This window comes from Panthera tigris, chromosome C1 (genome assembly GCF_018350195.1).
Source record: "Panthera tigris isolate Pti1 chromosome C1, P.tigris_Pti1_mat1.1, whole genome shotgun sequence".
NCBI classification, from domain to species: domain Eukaryota; kingdom Metazoa; phylum Chordata; class Mammalia; order Carnivora; family Felidae; genus Panthera; species Panthera tigris.
Window position 1 is genome coordinate 10,903,544 of NC_056667.1, and position 23,464 is coordinate 10,927,007.

The 23,464-nt window shown below is 52.3% G+C and overlaps 1 protein-coding gene across 5 annotated transcripts in view; it reads left to right on the forward strand.

Moving 5' to 3' along the window:
* Positions 1–1,599: 1,599 nt before the first annotated feature.
* TMEM51 (transmembrane protein 51) overlaps positions 1,600–23,464 on the forward strand; it is a 54,495-nt gene continuing 32,630 nt past the window's right edge. For 3 of the 5 annotated variants that reach the window (XM_042996568.1, XM_042996566.1, XM_042996565.1), the window contains exon 1: positions 1,600–1,854. The gene's annotated coding sequence lies outside the window, so the exon portion shown is untranslated. Of the gene's footprint in view, positions 1,855–2,983; positions 3,046–8,164; positions 8,323–23,464 lie in introns of those variants that run through there. The other 2 variants (XM_042996567.1, XM_015538145.2) reach the window with 2 other exon arrangements.

The window sequence follows — 23,464 nt, forward strand, 5'->3', positions numbered from 1 at the left end:
TACTTCCCAGCTGTGTGGCCTTGGGCACTTGGTGACCTCACCTTTCAGAGCCTCAGCTTTCTCTTCTATAAAATGGGTGTAACCCAAAAGTATCTCTGAGGTTGTTAAAAGGATTAAGTGGGCTGGGCAGTGAGTAGCTGCCTGGCAACAGGTCCATAGTGAGGATGTGAGAGATAGTTGTTACTGTCATACTCATGGAGACGCATCACTGTTTCCCTAAATGCTTTCCTCACCCCCAAATCACAAGACAGCCCCAAATATGCCTATTTGTGGACACGAGGGTCCTGTTCCACGGCGACTGTTCAAGTTAAAAGGCAACAATGGGGGAAAAAAATACCCACATGGGACAACATAGGTATACACACGTTTGGATGATGCCCACCCATGAACTTGGCAGTTTGGAAGTGAACTCCATTGGATTCCACCAGGGTGTCTAATTTCATCCCGGACACAGCCGATTCCCAATAGGAGGCGCCTTCTGTCCTCAGGGATAGTCTCTGATACCCGGCCAGCTGCCTATTGGCTTTTCTCAGGGTTTGAACTTCAAAGAACTGAACCGAGAAGGGGACCCCGGCCTGTCCTCTCTTGGAATTCAAACAACCTAAGATTGGGAGAGGAGGCGGCTTCCCTTCTCCCCCTGTGGTTCAGAATCCAGCTTCTTTTGCGGTCTGGCTGAGATCAATTTGGGCGCCGCACAGGTTCCAGGGCAAACCTCCAGGTGCGGGGGGCAGAGGCGCCCTCGCCAGCTCGGGCTTACCCTCCCCAGAGCCAGGTCTCAGGCAGCGGTTCTGAGGCGCTAAACAGAGGTGGGCCGCCGCCCGCATCCCGGTGGTCGGGACGACGACAGCCCGTGTTCCACCGGGAAAGTTCTCCGGAAAGCTGGGAACGAGCACCGGGCAGGCGAAATTCTCCGGCCAGGGCGCCCGCACCCCGTATGCAGGCGCGGGCTCCCCGAAGGGGCTCCACCCGGGGCCGGGCCACCGGGAACCCGCAGGGGGTGCTCAGGGGACCGGGGAGGGGTGGGCGACCGGGCGGAGGGCAGGAGCCGACTCGCTTTTTAAAAACCTGCTTCCTTCTTCCCCGACTCCACCCATCAGTCACCTCGCAAACCACCGGCCCAGGGCGGTGCGGGCGGGCCCCGGCGCCCCGAACACGCCCTAGGGTGGAGAGGGAGGCGGCAGCCTCCCCGGGAAGTGGGGGTCGAGGCCGGCGCACCGGGCGGCCAGGTGAGTGTCCCGCCAGGTAGAGGCGCGGCAGGCGGGTCCGCAGGGCCGTACCAGCCTCCGGGGCGGGGGAGTCTCCCAGCGCTACTTAACCCTTAACTAACCTGGACTCCCGGCCCGAGTCACCCTCCCCCCCTCCCACCCCCACGTCCCGTTCCGCGGCCCCGGGTTGGGGAGGTCTGGACCCTGCTCCCTCCCCCCATCCCTGCTTCGCCAACTCCTAGCGGCAGGGGGCGGGGGAGGACTTGGCCTAGCGTCCCCGCCCGGCACTCCCCCAGCCCACCCGAGGACGTGGGTGCCGCCGGCCCGGGGGTGGCGCGGAGGGCAGGGCGGGAGGGTCGACCGGTGGGCGGCGCCTCTCCAGGCCCGAGGCCGCTCGGGGCCGGCGCCGCCCTCGGCCTCTCGCCGTCCCTCCCTCCTGCACGCCGGCGCCTCGAGGCTGCGCTTCCTGCGTCCCCATCCCGGTCCCGGCGCGGGCGGTGCGCCCTCTCCGCCACCGCCTCGCTGGGTCGGGACTCCCCGAGCCCTGGGATCACAGCGCCCCGGAAGAGGCAGCCCGAGGGGACGGGGTCGTGGAGCCCCCGGTCCCCGGTAGTGCGACCGTGACCGAGCTGGCCCCGCAGCCGCCCGGGTGAGTCTGCGCCGCCGCGCCTTCCGTTCCGCGGAGCCCGGCGGAGTGAGTGTTGGCTCCCCGCCCGGCCGGGGAGGGAGTCGAGGGCAGTCTGGGTCTGTCCGTCCGTCCGTCCGTCCGGGAGCTTCCTGTCCCGGGTCTGCGGCCGGGAGGACTCGGAACCCGCAGTCGCCGGAGCCGCGCCCCAGCGGTGCGGGACCCCCCGCCTCCCGGCATCGCGCTGGCCTCGGCCGGCCGGGGGAAAGCGGCCGGCCTCCGGGGCTCCCCGTGGGCGGGGACAGGTGCCCTCCGCCTGGCGGGTTTCGGACCCTTGGCCTCCCCCAAGAGGCACCTTCCACCCGTGCTTAGAGCCGAGCTTCCCAGGAAGTCCCCGGAAACCACCCTGGCGCTGCCCGATGGACCCCCCTTCTCCCATCCCTAACTTTTGTGGAAATCGAGGCTTTTCAGGGATTTCGATTGGAGTGTGTGTTTCACGTACTAGAAAAAAAAAAAAAAAAACAAAAACGGTGAGAATCGGGCGCGAGCAAAGTGGGGTGAAACTCAGTTTTTTCGCTGTTCAATGCGCATGACAGGCCCCTGGGCTGAGGCGGGGGCACTCGTGCCTGGCACACAGCAGGTACTTGCCTGCCGTCCAACCCAGATCTTTTGTCTGCTTCCTGACGGGAGACGTGTGGCCTGGGAGCGCCAAGTCTGGTTGACAGGGATGGTCACCTAGAGAAAGCAAGCTTTCCGTAACCGAGAGGTGGGGGGACAGGGAACCTGGATGTCCTTACGGTTCCCCGGCCGGTCGCTGCCGTGCGGCACCTGTGCACTCTCGGTTGAGCTTGGGTGGCCCCCGGCCAGATCCCTCCAAGCCGCGCGGGTGGTCCGGGCCCTGGGAACCCAGGAGCCGCGGGAGCGGCGGGGGCGGGGCCCGGGTGGGCGGGGCCGCGGCGGCGGGGGCGGGGCCGGGGTCAGCCCAGAAGTGCCACTGGAGAGGGGTTACCCTGCAGGGCTGGATTTTGGTTTTCGTTCTGCGTGGTTTGTTTGGAGCATAGCTTCTGTAGTTGAAAGGTCGGCTCTGGGACCTGTGAACGGCTTTTGCGCTTTGGAGACTTGTCACACGAGGATCTCGTCCTAAGTTTATAGGAAGACGTGGAATTGGGAAGGAGCCCCTTTCCCTCCAAACACTTCCTCTGCAGCCTGCCAGAGGTACTGCCCCGCCTGGGAGAAAAGGCAGAAGAGAGAGGAAGGGGAGGAGGCTGGCGGTGTATCTGCTCCTCAGGAGGTTCTGTCCAGGGGTTGGGTGGTTGGGACCTCCTGGGAGCTGCACGAGGGCCAGGCCTGCCCCAGGGATGCAGGGCCCAGGGGCCTTAAAAGCTCCCAGCCTCGTGACTGGTAAATGACAAGCATTGCTGGGAGGCGGTGATATACAGTCAGGCCCCAGCACTGTCTCACTGTGTGTGACCTGCCTCACCGAGCCTCGGTTTCTTCATCTGTACTCTGGGAATGATGCCCTCCTAAGTGGGACCTTCATGCCTAGCCCCTAGCAAGTATTCTGTAGGAAATGATGTCACAGGGCTTAGAGGAGAACAAGAGACAGAAAAGAACTCGGGCTGAGGTGTGCCAGGAGGTCCTGCTAAAAAAAGAATGTTGGAATATTGAACAGTGTATCAGTCCCCCAGGGAGAGGGAGGAAGGGTGTCTGGGTCGATGGAACAGCATAAGCAAAGGCCCAGAGGTGCGGGGGTAATGGGGCGTGCTGGGCCTGGAGGGCTGTGCTCAGGCAGTGGCAGGCAGGTTTGTGGGAAGGTGGAGAAAGTCAAGGGAACGGAGCGGCTGGAATGAGCTAGACTGAATAGGCAGGGGGCTGGTCGTTACAGATGGGACTCTGTCACGTGAGCGCCTTGGAGTCATCCAACAGCTGGTGACAGAGTGCCTTCCGTGGCCCAGGCACTGTTCTAGGTGCTCGGTATGGATCACTGAGCAAGAAAGACGCAAGGGAGTCATTCGATCCCGTTGATGTGCGAGGAAGATAACTCTGGCTGTGTGAAGTCACGTGAGAGTTTGGGGAAGGCTGCTGGGGGCAGGGGGTGGGAGGAGGCGGACCTCTAGGCTGGGGGCAGTGGGAATGAAGCAGGGGGTGCTGGAGTGGAGACCCACACAGGAGGCGGAGATTAACACACGGTCTTAACACGTGCCCGCTGGTCAAGGGTGACGTTTGTGGATTTGGTGTGGGGTCCAAGCTGCCAGCCTGTCTTCTACCAGAGAGAGCGGGCGAGTGCCCGGGACCTTGGCAGGGTCCAAGCGCCCGTCCTCCCCGCCCCCCCACCCCCCCCACCCGTGGCTTCCCCGCTCCCTGGCTCCAGGAGGCACAAGACCCAGGAGCTTCTGTGTGAAGAATGGCAAAGCTGGAGGCTGAGCCAGGAGCCCGCCTCCTGGGCAACCTGCCTCTTTCAGGGCTCCTGTTTTTCGGGTCATGGTTCTGGTAAATGTTCTCTCCCTCCGTGGGCCTGGCAGTAAAACCCTGCAGAGCCCCAGGGCTGGACGAGGCTGAAGCATGAAGGGCTTTGGCTCTGGGCCTCTCTTCCCCGGGGCTCCAAATCAAGGGGGAATTTGAGGGACCGAGCAGAGTTTTCTCCCTAGGCACTAGGAAAGTTCCAGAATGTGGTGAAGGGTCTGCTTCTGGCTCCGGGCTTTTGCTTTCACTTTGGTTGTGAAGCTTGGATGGGTCATTCTCGCCACTGGCAGCTGTAAGAGAACCTTCCGTGTTGGATGGAAGTTACCCTTTGCTTGGAGAGGGGCCACACTGTCTTTCACCTGCCACAGGAGGACCCTAGAATGCCTTGGGTGCAAGGGACCACGCTCATTTGATGAGTAAAACTCAGAGTGGGGAGGAATGCCTGGGGGGCTCAGTCAGTTAAGAGTCCAACTCTTGATTTCGGCTCAGGGCGTGATCTCACATTTCAGTTCGTGAGTTCGAGCCCCACATCGGGCTCCATGCTACTTGGGATTCTCTCTCTCTCTCCATTTCTCTCTCCCGTGCATGCTCGCTCTCTCTCTTGCTCTGTCTCTCTCTCAAAATAAATAATAAAAGACTTAAAAAAAAAAAAAAAACTCAGAGAGGGGAAGGGCACGCAGCAGCAGAACTGGGACGGAAACCCACCTGACCGCTCTAGGGTCGTCTGCGTTCTCCCAGGAGGTCTGACCGCAGTCAGGTCAGAGACTTGTTTTAGAGCCCAGTTTAGCACAGGTTTGGTGGTTTCTCAGGATGTCTGTCTTGCTTCATATAGAGTCTCGCTTCTCCCCAGCCTGGACAGGTGGCCCGCTTGGCCTGTTAACAGTTTTTGTTCTCCTTCTCTTGGATCGAGCCCTTGGCACACTGGCTGCCTCTCCTGGGAGCTCTGGCTCCCCAAAGAAACAGGTTGCTTGTTCGGGTTTCCCCGTTTCAGCCCAGACTGCCCCAAGACCCTGGCCAGAGGCAGCCCTCCCAGGGGCTGTGCTGAGCTCTCCCACTAGCTGTGGCCTCAGACTGATTCTTGACTCCTCCCTCCCCTCAGTCCCAACCCTTATCTCCAGAGGCCGATTGGCCCTGCCTTCCATCCAGAGTTGTTTACTTGGGCTGAGCTGCCAACAGTCCCCTTATTCTCTCTTGCCCTAGATTTATCAGCCTTTGCAGCCCTTAAACCTGAATGCCTGGCTCTTAGAATATCGGAGCCAGAGGGGACTTCAGCCGTCAGAAAGTCTAGTCTGTTTCTTTTACAAGTGGGGAAACTGAGACCCAGGGAAGGGAAGGTGCTTGCTTGAGTTCAGAGCTAGGACTATGACCCAAGTTTCCTGATTTTGGCCCGAATGATTTCCAGGATGGTTCTTGAAAAACAAAACAAACAAACAGAAACAAGACAGTAAAGTCAGAGGACCCCGTCTCCAGAAGCCGCTTTCTCTCTCTGCTCCACCCTGGCAGGTGTTCTTGGAGGCCACCACTGTGACCTGTCTAGGATGAGCAAATGCTGAGGGCCCTGGAAGCCGGGGGAGGAGGATGCATAACAAGGAGTAGATACCTTGACAATTTCAAGTAGATACCTTGACAATTTCAACCCCCCCCCACCCATGGTAAGGCCAGGGGGTAAGCCAGTGATGAAGCTTTTTGCTGCCCCTGTAAAAGTTCCCTACAAGGTACCCACGGATGGACAGGCTTTTAAAGTTGTTTTCTCCCCCGGAGTGCAAGGGAAGTGCATGCCCCTGGTAGAAAACCTGGACGGAAAACCTCGCCATATGCTGGCAACCACTGTTGATATTTTGGTGTTCATGCAGATTGTTTGTTTGCTTGCCTGCTTGCGCTGCTGTTTAATATCCTGGCTTTTCAGTTCATCATCATGACAGGTATTTTCCCCAGTGAGAGTTTTTCCCCACCGGTTCTAACCCGCCAGTCTCCCATGCTTCTGCTAGCTGGTGGCCGGAAAGTACTCAGGAGGCCAGCCTTTTGTGGCTCTGTCAGAACACTCCAGCAACCAAAATCTTGTAACGCTATGCAACTTCTCCACCACCGTGGGATTTCAGGGGGCCATGTCTCTGCACCGCCATGGTGTTTGGGAAAGGGCTCTGTTTATAAAATCGAAAGCAAAAATCTCTTCTTAGGGAGCCTCTTAGAAATGGAGGAGGTTAGCCATCCGGGCGGGATGGGTGTGATCCAAAGATTATAGGGAGGAAGGTGAAAGCTTTGTTTCCTCTGTTTCCTGTGATTTTTTTTTTTTTTTCCTGTGTTCGGTTTTAACCCAGCCAGGTACTCTCACCCGCTCTTACCACCCCTTGCCCTGAATCTTCCCGGGATTAGGCCCTGGGGTGGCAAGTGCGGGTCCCTGGGAAAATCAAGACTGTATTTGGTTTGCCTGCCTCTTGGACAGCAAGTATTTCAATGGCAAACATGAGCAGAGAATTTGGTACCCACTCAGGTGACCCAGGTTGGCCACTTCACCTTTGGGACTGGTTCTCCCGGCAGCTCTCGGACTCTTAACAGGATCACAGCTTTGTTAATGCCCTATAAATTGCCAATACTAGAAATGATCCGGGAGATCCCTTAGGCTAATGCCTACAGACTGCGGGCGGCAACTAAGTGGGGTTTAAAATCAGTTACGTAGGGGTGCCTGGGTGGCTCGGTCGGTTGAGCTTCTGGCTTTGGCTCAGGTCATGATCTCAAGGTCCACAAGTGGGAGCCCCGTGTTGGGCTCTGTGCTGACAGCTCGGAGCCTGGAGCCTGCTTCGGATTCTGTGTCTCCTTCTCTGTCTGCCCCTCTCTCGCCCGTACTCTGTCTCTCTCTCTCTCTCTCAAAAGTCAACAAACATGAAAAACAAATTTTTTTAATAAAAAAATAAAAAATAACAAGATCAGTTACGTAGTTTTCCACTGGCTTTCTAAAAGTGAAATAGAAGAAAGCAGACCAGAAAAGAAAGTGCATCCCCTGTCCTGAGAAGTATTCTTTAGTAAGACTGTCACGTCAGGTGACAGTATGTGGACAAGCACCGAGTCACCAGATAAATATATTTCCAGCTGCGCGGTCAGAACCTTGGGCAGAGATGCTGCCGTCCATTGGGTTTCTTTTTTAATTGAGGTACAGATAACATACAACATTATACGAGTTGCGGGTATACGACACAGGGATTTGACCTTTGTGTGTGTCGCAAAATGATCAACACGGCCAAATTACCATCTGTCACCTGCCGAAGTTCGTACAGTGTTATTGACTGTATTCCCCATGCCGTACGTTACACCCCCGGTGACTTATTTATTTTGTGACCTTATCGATTTTACGGGAAGTACAGACTTCCCCCACCTGACTGCTCTCTCCCCTGTAGCCACCACCGCTCTGGTCTGCGTATCCATGAGCCTGGGGTTTGTTTTGTTTTCTTTGGTTTGTTTTTTAGATTCCACACATTTGTGAAATCAGGTGGTATTTGTCTTTCTCTAACTTATTTCACTTTGCCTAATACTCTCGAGGTGGACACGTGTTGTCGCGAATGGCAAGGTTTCATTCTTTCTTAGGGCCGAGTAGTATTCATTTGCATGTATCAATGAATATATGTACATAAAATACATACATACATATAAATGAATATATGCATCGCATCTTCTCTATCTGCCCACCCTCGGATGGACCCTTAGGTTGTTTCCATGTCTTGGCTGTTGCGAATAATACTGCAGCGAACATATGGGTGCATGTATGTTTTCAAATTAGTGCTGTTTTCTTTGTATACAATACCCGGCAGTGAAATTGCTGGATCGTAGGGTTGTTCTAGGTTTCATTTTTGAGGAACCTCCATACTGTCTTCCACAGCGGCCGCACCAACTTACGTTCCCACCGACGGTGCGCAAGGATTCCCTTTTTCCTCCACATCCTTGCCAGCGTTTATGACTTCTCATCTTTTTGATGACGGCCATTCTGACAGATGTGACGTGATATCTCGTGGCGGTTTTGACTCGCATTTCCTGATGGTGAGTGACGTTGAGCTTCTTTTCATGTGTCCGTTGGCCATCTGGATGTCTTCTTTGGAAAAGGGTCTTGGATCGGCTGCTCATTTGTTCATCAGATTCGTTGGGGGTTTCTTTTGTTATTGAGCTGTATGGGCTCTTTATATATTTTGGATATTCACCTCTATTCAGATAGATGGTTTGCAAATGTCGTCTCCCATTCGGGAGGTTTTCTTTTCGTTTTGTGGATGGTTTTCCGTGCCGTGCGAAAGCTTTCGGTTTGCCATATGCCAATTGTTTGTTTTTGCTTTTGTTTTCTCTGCCTTTGGAGTCAGATCCAAAAAGACATCGCTTAAACCAATGTCAGGGAGCTTACTGCTTCCGTTTTCTCCTAGGAGTTTTGTGGATTCAGGTCTTACATTCAAGTCTTTAATCCATTGTGAGTTAATTTGTGTATATGCTGTAACAGCCCACTGCTTTTTATACTGTGATCCCGGGGACCTTGGAATTCTTTGGACGGGTCCCAGAAACAGTCAGGGATAGAGCTGAGTGGTGGGAGGCAGGGCCAGCTGGAAGGAAGCCGCTTACTAATGTTCCAGATATCAGGGGTATGAAAGATTCCTTTAAAAAAGTTCTCTGCCTTTGAAAACAAAATGAAACAGCAAGCTGGAAACCACTGCTTACCTAGCCACCTCAATCCTTAGAATTGAGAATTCTCACGCAGATCTCTCTAAAAAAAAGTCATTTTGGAAGCGAGACTCATTCATCTGACTGATATTTATTGCGTTCTTTCTACAGGCCAGGGATTCTGGATTTGGGCAGAACATGGTCCATAAGGGAGACATGGTCCCTGCTCTCCTGGAGCTTACTCCTTATTGGGGAGGAATGAGGAGTCTGTAAAGTAGGACACAAATCAATGAAATAACAAACCAATAATCATATACTCACAGAACTAAAATCTTTATCAGCCCCTCACTTCCTGTAGGACCAAGACCAGGCTAAGCCCCTTACCTTTCAAAGCTCTGAAGACTGTACTCTTTTATTTTTATTTATTTATTTATTTTTTTAATGTTTATTTATTTTTGAGACAGAGAGAGACAGAGCATGAACGGGGGAGGGTCAGAGAGAGAGGGAGACACAGAATCGGAAGCAGGCTCCAGGCTCTGAGCCATCAGCCCAGAGCCCGACGCGGGGCTCGAACTCACGGACCGCGAGATCGTGACCTGAGCTGAAGTCGGACGCCCAACCGACTGAGCCACCCAGGCGCCCCTGTACTCTTTTGAATACTGGACTCCTTAGCGTTCAGACTCAGTTTACCTTGCTAGACCTGTTGCCGCTTCCCCAACCCTCCCCCCACCAACAGATGGGCAGTAAGGAACTAGAACCACTTCCTATCTCCACCTTCCTCCTACACCCCCACCCATGAACTTCGATGGGTTTTCTCTTTCTATTCCTTCTGCTTTTCTGCCTAGATCATCCTCTGTCCAAGAACAAAAGTCCTCAAAAAACAAAAACAAAACTCAAACTCTATTTGGGAATTATTTTATTTCATTTTATTTTAAAGTTAGGGTTTTTTTTTTAATGTTTATTTATTTTTGAGAGAGAGAGAGAGAAAGAGCATGAGCAGGGGAGGGGCACAGAGAGAGGGAGACACAGAACCCACAGAGCCCAAAGCAGAGCTCAAACTCACAAACCACAAGATCATGACCTGAGCCAAAGTCTGACGCTGAACCAACTGAGCCACCCAGGCGCCCCTTATTTTGGAATAATTTTAGATTTGTAAAAAAACTCACAAAAACAGTATAGTTTTCCTATATCCTAGTTTCCCTACATTCCTATGTTCCTATTTCCTATATCCTCACTCGGCTTCCCCTGGTGTTAGTATCTTACATAAATAACATGGTGTATATCACAAAACTAAGAAATTCACATTACTACTAGCAAAATGGGTTTATGGCAAGAAAGTTTCATACGTGCTGTGATATAGTTGTCAGCACAGCAGGTGAGAGCATGAAAATGAAGGAGGAGGAGGAGGAGGAAGGGGGGAGGAGAAGAGCCACGAGGAGAAGGAGGAGGGGGAGGAGGAGGGGGAGGGAGAGGAAGAAGAGGGGGAGAATGAGAAGAACAATGAGAAGGAGGAAGAGGGGGAGGAGAAGAGTGAGGAGGAGGAGAGGGAGGAGGAGGAGGAGGGGAGGAGGAAAAGGAGGGGGAGAGGGAGAAGGGCGATGAGGAGGAAGGGGAGGGGGGAGGAGGGGGAGGAGGAGAAGTGCCCTTGGCTCATAAGCACGTGGAAAAAAACAAAAAAAACCGACAGTCAACCCCATTGTAGTAAAGAAAATACCACTGAAAACAATATCATCTTTCACATATGAAAGTTGAAATGTTTTGAACGCTTCAAAATTTTAGCTTAAAAAAGGAATGCTAATCTTTCACGAGCTCATGGTGGGCAGGAGGACTGTCTGAAATGTGTGTCAAAGCCTTAAAAAAAACCCCAGCAGTTTCAATACTAGGATTTTATTCAGAGGAAACATGACTGTTTAAGGAGTTCGTTTCAATACTGATTTTCTTTTAAGTGTATTTACTTTCTAGAGAGACAGAGACAGAGGAGCGTGAGTGGGGGAGGGGCACAGAGCAAAGGAGAGAGAGAATCCCAAGCAGGCACCACGCTGTCCGCACAGAGCCTGATGTGGGGCTTGAACCCATGAACCTCGAGATCATGACCCGGGCCGAAATCAAGAGACAGACATTTAACCTGCGGAGCTGCCCAGTCTCACCCTAATACTGTTATTTTTAAAAATAGCAATAAAATTAGAAACCAGCTATGTGTCTGGCAATAGGAGATTGGTTCGTTATGTAAATTATGAGTCCTCCATGTTCTGGAATATTCCTCAACCACTAAAAGTTATGGTTTAGATGAATACTGATGATGTGCAAAATTGTCCATTATTTACCAACATTTTAAAAGTTGGGGTGCCTGGGTGGCTCAGTCAGTTAAGCGTCCGACTTCGGCTCAGGTCATGATCTTATGGTTTGTGAGTTCGAGCCCCGTGTCGGGCTCTGTGCTGACACCTCGGAGCCTGGGGTCTGCTTCCAGTTCTGTGTCTCCCTTTCTCTCTGCCCCTCCCCTGTTCACACCCTGTCTCCCAATAATAAATAAATGTTAAAAAAAAAAAAGTTAGGTCACCAAGCCCTGTTGCAGCCAGATCTCATTTTTGTCAAAAGACAAAAAGGAAAAAGAAAAAGGTATGTTTGCTTACAAAACACACAAAGTCTGAACACCACCATAGGTACTGTCAGTCGTTACGGATGGTGGGGTCACTGGTGATGTTGATTTGCTTTCTGCTAATCTAGATTTATTAATGTTTGCTCACTAAAGAAGCATGGTTTTTCTAATAAGAGAAAAAATGTTTCCTTTTTAAAAAAACAATCTCCTAGGGTTGCAGTGGGTTCCCCGAGGGTTCCTACGAGGTGAGGTGTTGGTGAATTGCAGAGGGCTGGCGCGGACCGGCCCCTAGCCCAGGCGGGTCTTGGATGATTTCAACCTTGAGCGTCTGCTTCCTGCTTCCCAGACTTAAAAAGCTGCGACAGGTGCCTTGTGGACACCCGGCGGCTCTCTCATCTGCAGCGGGGAAAACGACCGGTTCCAGGCTGTGTTTCTGCCCCCCCTCAAATTCGCAGGTTGAAGCCCTACTCCCAGTGTGGCGGTATTAGGAGACGGGGCCCTGGGAGATACTTAGCTGTTAGTTGAGGTCTTGAGAGTAGGTCTATCGTGATGGGATTAGTGCCCTGAAGAGGAGACGGGGGGCGCCTGGGTGGCTCAGTCTGTTAAGCGTCTGACGTCTGCTCAGGTCATGATCCCGCGGTTTGCGGGTTCGAGCCCCACGTGGGTTCCTTGCTGTCAGCGTAGAGCCCACTTCGGATCCTGTGTCCCCCTCTCTCTGCCCCTCCCCCACTTGCGCTCGCTGTCTCTCTCAAGAGAAATAAATAGATAGATAGATAAAACTTTGAAAAAAAAATCTAAGAAACAAATAGAATCAGAGTGTGACGCCTTTGGAGTCCGGCTTCTTTTACGGAGTGTCGTGCTTTGAGGTTCCTGCACGTTGAGTTACCCCATCCTACGGATGTGGCAAATGTTTGTCTGTTTATCCCCTCACCTGCTGAACAATATCTGGGTTGTTTCCGGTTTGGGGTGGTGATGACTAAGGCCGCTATAAACGTTCTCGCGCAGGTTTTACTGTGCAGGTACGTTTTTCATTTCTCTCGCGCAAATACCAAGGAGTGGGGGTTGCCCGCTGTGTCTGGTGAGTGGATCTTTAGATGAAGTGGCCAAACTTAAAAGTTTCATGCTGAGGACCCAGGGAGGGGAGGGTGGAAGGGAGTAGTAGACTCTGGCCGAGCTCCTACTGTGTGCCCCTCACAGAGGCAAGAGCTTCACACACGTGGCCTCCCGTGGTCCCCAGCACAGCCGAGCGAAATACGGGCTCTGGCTGCCCCTTTACAGACGACCCTCAGAAAAGGTGATTACATGTGCTTCGATCTGATCAACAGAGATCTACTCTCTTTGTATTTGGAGGGGGTTTGTGGTAGGAGGCCGTTTAGCCTCCACTCTATGTCTCCCTCCACGTTCCAGCTTTGTTCTAGCATTTACACATCTTCATCACCCCCTGCCTGGTGCAGAGCTGATGGGGCTGAGTGCACAGCCCTTGAACTTCCATAAGAAGGTTCTTCCCAGTTCCTCCTGCCAGCACCCCGCTGGGTAGGGACCTAATGAAATATGAATAATCCCTCAATCTGGAACTATAATGACCTGTGTTGAAGGAGAAACAGGAAAAACAGTGTCACCCCTCCTTGAGTGATATTTTGCCTTTCCCCCCTCCCACGTGGGTCTTCCTCTGCCAGGAAATAAGTTGACCTCTCCCCCATGGTGATCTGTCCCTGCCCCGTGTCACAGAAATGGCAGTCACAACAGGTTGTGTCTAGTTCTTAACTTAAAAGAACTTTTTACTGGCTCTTTTCAATTAGAAAATTAACTGATTAGAAAAAAAATTTTACACACAGTAAAAAAAAAAAAAACAAAAAAACAAAAAAAAAACCTCAAATGTCGTAAAAGGGATAGCCAAAGGAAAAATGTAAACCTCCCGCTCATCTCAGACCCCCAGTGCCTTTCCTCAGAGATAGCCACGGCTCGCGGGTTTCTTGTATATGCTTCCAGAAATTCTCTGTGGGTATAAGATGCTTTTAAGTGTTGCTTTTAGATATTCACGTGTTAAGAGTTGTCAGGATCGTTCTGACATTGTTGGGACCTTTTAAACATGTAATCACTCATATCAAGGTCCTCAGATTGCCTTTGAGGACCCACCAGCCATCTGAAATCTTATGGCAAACCGTCTGCCTCTGCATTTTTCTCTGGGGCGTCAGTAGCTTTCATGAGGGTCTGTATGCACACACACACACACACACACACGCACACCCACACACACACACACGAAGAAACATGGCTTACCCAAAAAAGCATGGTGAGCGGGTACGAGAGAAGCAAGCTTTTACTGATAGAAAGTAGTTAAATGTGTAATTAGCTGGGGGGCGGATACAAGCTCCAAATTTCTGGATCACTGGTGCCTCGTTGTGTGGATGGAAGCTGATGGAACCTCCGATTGGACAGTTTCGTCCTGGGCTAAGGGGGAACTGTGCCTGGCTGAGCCAGAGCCGTGAAGTTCACGGAGTTCTTCAGCCCTGCGTGTTTCTACTGACTCATTGCCTGTGGGGAAGTGTGCTGGCAGCTTTAGAACAACACGCGTATGCTCTTGCCCCGGATGGAGTTATCCATTTACTGGGAACTTCTCACAGGAGGACACACATTTGCTTCCTACGAGAGGATTTCAGGCTGAGAAACATTCAAAAAGATTTTAGGGAAATTCCTGGCAGCCAGAGCCACGTCTGGTTGATGATGAGTGTCAGGAACGTTTTGGGGAAATGTCCTTCGTGGGGTCAGTACTCTTGATGGAGTTGTGGGGTGGCCCCGAAGGAGGCAGATCCTGGGTCGGCTGCAGGGAGGGAGGGTCTGACCTTACAAGGCGTTTCCAACGTTAGTATAAAGTTGTGACAGGCACCAGCCTAAGCGTTTTGCGTGTAGTGACTCGTCACTCGCAAATCACCCTCGCAAGAGTTCAGTGGCATGGGGAAACTGAGGCAGGAGTAGGCTAGCTACTGTGCAAACAGCCTCACATCTCAAAGGCTCAAGACAGTCGGGTCACAATGGAGCCTGCTGGGTGGGGAGGGTGGGGACTTCGGGGACATAGTCATTCAGAGACCCAGGCTCCTTCCGTCTTCAGTGTGCTTGGATTCCAAGGGCTTGGTGAGGTAATAACACCACCCACTAGCTGTGGAGACGGGTTTTAAACCCAGGGAGGCTGGCTCTAGAGTCTGTGTTCTTAACTACCACACTCTAGTGAGAAACGAGAGCACTGCTGTTTAGCTCGATGCACCTGCTGTGTCAACTCAGAACTGGCAGGTAGGGAGACGTGCTGGTGTTCTGGAGAACATTGGCACCTCGTTGCAAGGGATCAAGCTTTTCTTTCTAAGGAGTGAGATGGGTAAACCTCACAGACGTTTTTACCTCGTCTTCTGCACACGAAGATGAAAGCATTTGCCCCCCCAAATGTCTGCACCCCAAATAAACATGTATCGGCTACGTTGCTGCCTGGGACGCGGGTCTTTCCGCCACAGACATCATCCCTGCAGAGCCGAGTGCCCCAAATTGCTGCTTGTTGTAGGGAGGAGGTTTCGCTAAATTTCAGCGCCCTAGTTCACACGTGTTTCCCCAGTTGAAGTGCCTTCTTGTGGAAACAACCCAAACGTCCCACATGAAGGCCTGGACGAGACCGTGTGGTACGTCCACGCACGGGAATGCCACGTGGCTGTGAAACGTGGCGGTGATGGGGACCCTGAGCATCATGGAAAGACAACGCTAATCTAATACTGTAAAAAAGCAGAGTATAAAGGCGGTGAATTTCTTAGCTTTAAAAAAGACACAAAGGGGGTAAAAATCTGGATGGCGACCATTTCTAAATTTCCTATAGAGAAACATGTATTAGTTTGTATTAAAATTACAGATTTACGTGCAAGCCCTGGCCCTCAGGACCTCAGTGACTTGGGCACCGGCCGAACTTCTCCTAATGAGGAGGACGGTTTTAGGATTTTGTGAGGATTGAATGATCTATGTGGAAAAAGTACTAAACACACAGTAAATGCGCAATACGTTTCTAGATTCTGCTATTGTCGTTATCACTTAAAAAAAATCTTTCCATTCTAGGGGCACCTCGGCGGCTCAGTCCGTTCAGGGTCCCACTCTTGGTTTCGGCTCAGGTCACGATCTCACGGTTTGTGAGTTCGAACCCCTCGCTGGGCTCTGCGCTGACAGGGAGGAGCCTGCTTGGGATTTCTCTCTCTCCCCCTCTCTGCCCCTCCCCTGCTCGCACTCTCTCTCTCTCTCTCAAAATAAATAAATAAACTTAAAACATTTTTGAAATCTTTCCATTCCGATAAACTCACTCCAAATCCAAAGGAACCATTTCCAGTAGCCTGGGGCCGGCCGGGGGAAGGGGGGCTTTGTTGCAACAGGCCTGGGGGTGCGGACCTGGGAGCGGGCCAGTCTACACCCCCTTCCCTCCCGCCGGCCTCTGCTGCAGGGCAGGGTAAAGCCGGGTACCTGAGATCCTGCTTCTAAGTGGAGACCAGGGGCCGTACTGGCTGACGTCTGGTTTCTGTCTCCTGCACAGAGAGATAAGTCAGTGGCTACAAGCATGGGTTCTGGGTCAGACTCCCTGGATTCCACGTCGATTAAATGGGGAGACTAGTGACGCCACCTTTGGAGGGTTGGGGTGAGGGTGATATGGCGATTAGCACAATGTCTCAATAAATGCCAACGTTCGCGGGCATAAGGGGAGGCCTCGGAAATTCACACAACGTAAAATTACATGAGTAACATAATACCATATACATTTCCAGAACCTTTTCATCATCCTGGGCAGAAATGGAGGAGGAAGGCTTTTTAAGTGCCTACACGCGTGAGTGGTTCTTCAACCTTAGCACGTGTCAGAAGCTCCCCAGAATTTTCTGATGCAGTAGGTCTGGAGGGCTGGGGCCCAAGAACTTGCATTTCTAACAGGCTCCCAGGGGCGCTGATGCCGGAGGTCCAGGACCACACTTGGAGAACCACTGCCCGAGGTGGAAAGGTCCGCGGGCAAGTGTGGGTGATGACCTCGTTCGGGCTGAACCTAGAACACTGGGCCACTGCGACCTGTGGAATTGGGGATTTATGATAAGAATTAGATCTTACACGGCCATGGCTGGGGAGGGGGGGGTCAGAAGTGAAAGTGACACAGGAGCTGAGGGCCCCGGATGTCCAGCCACCAAGGTGAGACCACAGGGACACTTGTGGAGAAGGCTGTGGGCGGCTGTTGCCAGTGGGTGCCCAGCAGGTGTCCAGTGACAGGCCTGGGGACACTGTCGGTCAGTGGGACCCGCAGTCAGAGGGAAGAGCTGGGCACGGATCAGACAGCAGGACCGGCTCAAACCGGCTCGGCCGCGTGGCGCCCGCCCATCGCTGCGTCTTCCTCGCGAGCGCAGTTTCCTCCCAGATTTCCTACAAATTCCTCTCCTGGCCACTTCTAACCTTGAGCCAAGAGGGAGGGGGATTCTGGGGACAGCAGTTGCAGCTTAACCGAGTTGACACAGTCTAAGCTGCCGTAACAGATCAATCAGCCTTTGCCACGGGGCTGCCTCCCTGAGCCCACCGGGGGTTTGTTGGGGGCTCGGCTGTGGGCTCCCCAGCTCTCCCTGCAGGACCTCTGGCTGCTACAGTTGTGGCCCACCCCAGCGATGCTCTGCTCAGATCATCAATCAGCAGGATCAGAACTCCCCATGGGGCGCCTGGGTGGCTCAGTCGTTAAGCGTCCAACTTCGGCTCAGGTCGTGATCTCACGATTCGTGGGTTCAAGCCCCACGGCGGGCTCCGTGCTGACAGCTCAGAGCCTGGAGCCCGCTTCGGATGCTGTGTCTCCCTCTCTCTCTGCCCCTCCCCCACTCACACCCTGTTCCTCTCTGTCTCCCTCTCACTCTGTCAAAAATAAAAAAAAAATTTTAAAAAAATTTTTAAAAAGATATACTACCCAACTATGATAATCAAAACAGTACGGTACTGGCACAAAAATAAACACAAAGATCAATAGAACAGAATAGAGAGCCCAGAAATAAATGCACACACTTTTATGTTCCATCTATGTCAAAGGTGGCAAATGGTGTTGGGAAAATGGGACGGCTACATGCCAAAGAATGAAACTGGACCACTTTCTTACACCCTACACAAAACTTGAGGCGCCTGGGTGGCTCAGCTGGTTGAGTATCTGACTTCGGCTCGGGTCGTGATCTCACAGGTCGTGAGTTCAAGCCCCGCGTCGGGCTCCGTGCTGACAGCACGGAGCCTGCTTGGGGTTCTGTCTCTTTCCTTCTCTCTCTGTCCCTCCTGCACTCCCTCTCTTAAAATAAGTAAATAAACTTGAGAAAAATAAAAAGCTTCTGCATAACAAAGAAAACCATCAACAAAACAAAAAGACAACCTACTGAATGGGGGAAGACATTTGCAAATGACATATCTGAGTAAGGGTTCGTATCCAAAATATATAAAGAACTTACACAACTCAACACCAAAAAACCAAGGAATCCAATTTAAAAATGGGCAGAGGACACGACTAGACATTTTTCCAAAGAAGACATACAGATGGCCAACAGACCAGGAAAATACGCTCACCACCACTCGTCATCAGGGAAATGCAAATCAAAACAATAATGAGATATCACCTCACACCTGTCAGAATGGCTAAAATCAAAAACGCAATACATAACAAGTGTTGGTGAGGATGTGGGGGAAAAAGGAGCCTTCGTGCCCTGTTGCTGGGAATGCAAACTGGTGCAGCCACTGTGGAAAACAGTATGGAGGCTCCTCAAAAAATTAAAGATCGAATTACCACGTGATCTGGTAATTCTGCTACTGGGTATTTACCCAAAGAAAATGACAACACTTATTCAAAAGGGTATGTGCACCCCTATGTTTATTGTGGCATTATTTACCAAAGTCAAGATAGGGAAGCAAGTAAGTGGGTAAAGAAGGTGTGGTGTATATATAGAATGGAACATTACTCAGCCGTGGAAAGAATGAAATATCGCCATTTGCAGCAACATGGATGGATCTAGAGAGTCTACAATAGACAAAGTCAAATGCCACATGATGTCAGTCATGTGTGCAACTTAAGAAACAAAACGAATAAAGAAAAGAAGAGACAAGCCAAGAAACAGACTTTTAACTACAGAGAACAAACCGATGGTTCCCAGAGGGGAGGTTGGGCGGAGGGGCGATGGGGGAAATAGGTGAAGGGAATTAATTAAGAGCACGCTTGCTCATGATGAGCACTGAGTAATGTGCAGACTTGTCGAATCGCTATGTTGTACACCTGAAATGAATTTAACACCGTATGTTAATTATACTTGTTTTGTTTTTTTTTTTAATTTTCTTCAAAAAGCAGTTGCTTATTTCTTCACTGGGCAAATTTCGCAAATTCCATCTTTTTTTAAAGTGTATTTATTTATTTATTTATTTTGAGAGAGAGAGAGAGAGACAGTGCAAGCAGGAGAGGGGCAGAGAGAGAGGGAGAGAGAATCCCAAGCAGGCTCCGCACTGTCAGCACAGAGCCCGATGCGGGGCTCGATCCCACAAACCGTGAGATCATGACCTGAGCCGAAACCGAGAGTCAGACGCTTAACTGCCTGAGCCACCCAGGCGTCCCTAAAATTCCATCTTTACACCAAAATGGTTCCATCAAGATCATTCCAACCTCCAGGCCTGTTTCATCTCAAAACTCTTTCTTAAATCTGGAATCTCTGAAGCTTTCTTGGAGCATTTCCATAACCGTCTTTCCTTTTCGTGTCTGTCGTTCTGACATTCGGTGAATTTTTGGGGTCCGCGCCACAGAATGAACTACTTTTCCGAGAAAGCAAGCTGGAAGATTTTGCAATGTCTGCTGCTCCTCCGCGGATCAAAGCAATGCCTCGTGGGCCAGGCTGCTTGATAAAAGGACCCTTGGCTTTGAAATAGGCTTTTAAAGAAGCCGTTATTCCCAAAGCAAGCATGAGCACCCAAATGGAAAACAGAGGGTTTTTGCGTTTCAGCTGCTACGAGGGTAGAAAAGGAGGGATGGTCAGGTCCCAGTGAGGGGCTCTCTTCCTGACCTGCAGACAGATGCTTTCTTGCTGTGTCTTCACGTGGCCTTTTCTTGGTACATGTGTGTGGAGAGAGAGAGAGAGAGAGAGAGAGAGAGAGAGAGCAGGCTATCTAGAGTCTCTTCTTACGAGGGCACGAATCCCATGAGACTGAGGCCTCACTCTCATGACCTCATCTAACCCGATCTCCTCCCCAAAGCCCCATCTCCAAATACCATCACATTGGAGGTTAGGGCTTCAACACATGGATTTAAATTCAGTCCTTAAGGGTGCCCTAGTGTCTTCTTAGTTGCTCAGGCTAAAATCATTGGCCCCCTCACCCCATCTCTCTCTCCCCAATCAAATCAATAATAAGCTCATCTCCATTTGTTAGCTTTGCCCTGGGCTAGGGCAGTACCTTCCTAACTGGCTCCCTGCTGCTCCTCTGCCTTGCCCACCTTCTGAGGTTATTTCTGCCTCAGGGCCTTTGCACTCCCCGCTGTCCCCACCTGAGACTCCTCCCACCTTCCCATTCTGCTGTGCTACTGCCTTGTTGGTCGCAGCTGAACTGTTACCTTCTCTGAGAGGCCTTCCTCCATCACCTTATCTAAAGAACCACCTTCACCTTGATGCTGATGTTTTCTTCTTTCTTTTCTGAACAACTCACCCCATCCCTTACGTTGTTTCTCTCTCAGTAGAAGACGGGCTTCCTGGAAACGGGCCTTTGTCTTGCTCATTCCTGTGTCTGGCACCCAGTGTTGCCCAGGGAACATTTGTTGAATGAATGAAGTCAGCAGAGAGTCTTTGAGATTTTGTGATGTGTACCGTTCCGGGGCTCAGTGTGAGAAGAGTCCCAGAGAAAGGTAAAAATGCCCAGAGGCCGTGATAAGACCAACTCAGGTTTGAAGCCCTGCCTGCTTAACTTCAAATGCAGGTACAGAAAGTAGCATGAAAGTTACACCCTCAAGACCCCCCTGAGTGGCCAGGATCGGGAGGCTCATACACGTGACCTGCGTGGACGAGGCTCGAGAAGAAGAGAACTACTTCTCGCTGGCCATGCGAGGAAGCTTCCCAGAGAAAGGGCGTGAGAGCTGGGTGTGGAAGGAGGTTAGGCCTTCACGGTCAGCGGGGGGAGGGGAGAAAGCCAAGGCAGGGAGACCAGACAGCATGCAGAGGGCAGAGCGTAGGGCCATGTGACCGGAGGGGGGACATCAGGACTGTTTCCCTCCCTTGGACACGTCCCTGACATTGCCCTGATCTTTCTCCTGGGAGAAAGCACGTTTTTATTCACCCTATATTGTTGTTCATTGTTGTGTTCATTGATTGTCCGTCCCTGGTGCCAGGGCCCCCCCCTGCCCCAAGCAGGTGCCCAGGGAACACTGACATAGGAAGGAATGTTGAATGGGGTGGTCCAGACGCTCCTGTAAGAGCTGGACTTTGTCCTGTGGGCGGTGAGGGACTCCTCTGAAGCCACACAGGGGCTGGAGGGATGTCCCGGCTGGACGTGGGGACTGAGAAAGCCTTGGAGAAGTGGGTGATCGTAATTATCACACTGAACCATGCCTGGGAAGTAGAGGAGAGCCGGCTGGGGGCCAAAGAAAGGCTTTGGGAAGGGAGAAGGAACGAGGCTGGGACCCACTGCACAGGGCAGTGGACAGGAGTTGCAAATGCACGTGTCTGAAAGGGGGCAGCGGGGCTGTTGAGGAGAGAGTCTAGCCAGGTATGAGGCAGCAGGGAGTGGCGGGGATCGTGGCAAAGTAGAAGGCAGGCCCCTTCCGCAGGACGCAGCTCTGACTCAGCACCAGCTGCTTGCTACCTGTGAGGATTGGGGCCAGGGTTTCCAGATTTTCAAGTTCTGTGTAGGAGATCACCCATGGCTGTCAGTACTGGTCACCATTCCGTGTTCCGTAAATAACCTTTCACAGGCCGAGTAAGATACATCCACGGGCCAGATCCAGCCCTCAGGCTGCCAGGTGGGGACCTGGAGGTGTGCGTGTTTGGGGCGGTGTGGGGGGGGAGGGGTGGAGTAAAGAGGGGAGAGAATGCCCGCGGTCACTGAGATTTCCAGACCAGGTCGCCGGGACAATAGTGAGCTCTTGCACCGTGATCAGGAAGGACGAAGGAGAGGGGTGGGCAGAGTGGAAGATGCTGAAGTGACGCGGGTGGTCTTATGACAAAAGGGGACACAGCCTGACAAAAACAGCTCATCCTGGGGAAAGGCAGTGCGTTTGAGACCGGAGGGAGGGCCTGTTTGTGGCCACCTGGTAACCAGTATGGACGTGGTCTCTCTGGGACCCTCTGTGCTTCTGCAAGGATTTTATACTGGTTTGGGACTTTTGTTTTCATGTGTGTTTTATGTTTCCGTCTTTGTTTTTTCTTTTAAGATTGCCTGATTTGGCCCCTGGCTGGAGGCAAATGTGAGAACGTTGGTGTTAGAGCCTTAGAGACAGGGTTCAAGTCCTGGCCCAGCCACCTGCTGTTGGGGACCTGGGGCAGAGTCCCTCCAGGCCCACTTTCCTGGGTCTCTGTCATCTCCTGGGTCTCTGGTGGATGTCTCCTTCCTGTCACTTGGGGATGACGGGTTGGGCGGGGGCATCCGTAGGCCCCCTCCCCGGTGCTCATCCTCCACTCGTGACGGATGAGATTGCTGTCTTCTGGCTCTCCTCCCTCCAGAGTGGCCCCTGCCTTCTCTTCTGAAATGAGGGACACAGATGGGACAAACCCAGGGTCCTTCCTGGTTCCACTTATCCCGCCTGGGCTTCGTGGTCCCCACCACGGAGGTCTCCTTGAAATCTGAATGCGCTTTGGCCGGAGGTGGGAAACAGAGGCAGAATCTCCCTCAGCCACCTAAATGCCACAGCACGCCCTAAACAGCCCAGAAGAATCTCCTTTCCCCATGGACGGGCTTCCAGCCATGTGGGGAGGGGTCCTAAGAAACAGTTACCAGCCACCTCCCTGGTCAGGGATGCCACAGGTTTGTGATCACATCTGTTAAGTACTTACTAGGGGCCAGGCATCAGGTTCCCTGGTGTATCCGGCTTGCCTGTTTTACTTAAGCCCCACAACATCACACTAAGGTGGGTTCTATTATGACGTCCACTTTACAGAGGACGAAACTGAGGCTCAGTGCAGTGAAGTTGCTTGCTCCCCACCCCCCACTCAGGTTGCAGCCCCGGGCCTCCCTGGCTGGCGGGAGACCCGTTACTCAGCCGCACAGAGCTCAGCAAATGGGTACCTTAGGGACATCTTGGAGGAGCTGTGTTACAGCTGAGACAGAAAGAAGGCGAACGCGGCCGGAGGCAAAGAGGCTGTCCAGCCAGACGCGTGAGAGAGCTGTGTCCCCTGTCCCTGGGTCGTATGGGTTGGGGAACGTTTCTTGGTTGTCAGGAAATGCATTCCCAGCCCCAAAGCGGAAGCAAGGTGAAGTCCTGGTGCAACGTCGGCAATAACCGTGTGACGGATGCCCGGCCTGGCGTTACACGCTCTGCCCACTCGAGCTCGTGCCCTCCTTCTGCCAATTGCATTAGAGAAGCCCTACATTTTATGATACCCTTTTTACAGCTCACCTGAAATAGCTTGTTCAAGTTCATCCAGCCAGGAAGGGGTGTTAGCTGGGCGTTGAACCCGGGGCCTCCTAAGTCCAGAGCCACACGAGGCCCCTCTGGCTGGCACTCCCGGGCAGAGGCAGGAGCCAGTCTTGGCGGGGGAATAAATCCGCCTCTAGTCCTCCCTGGCCTCCTTCCATTCGGTGGCTCTTCCAGAAAGCTTCAACTGCCCTTCCTTCCACCCCACTGGTCTCTGCACCCTCGTGCCCGGCTGACTTCCCAGGCTCTGCCTGGCTCCACGCTCGGGATGAGGGTTTCAAGGCTTTGGCGAGCATCGGTACCACTTAGGCAGCGTGCTAAAAGCAGAT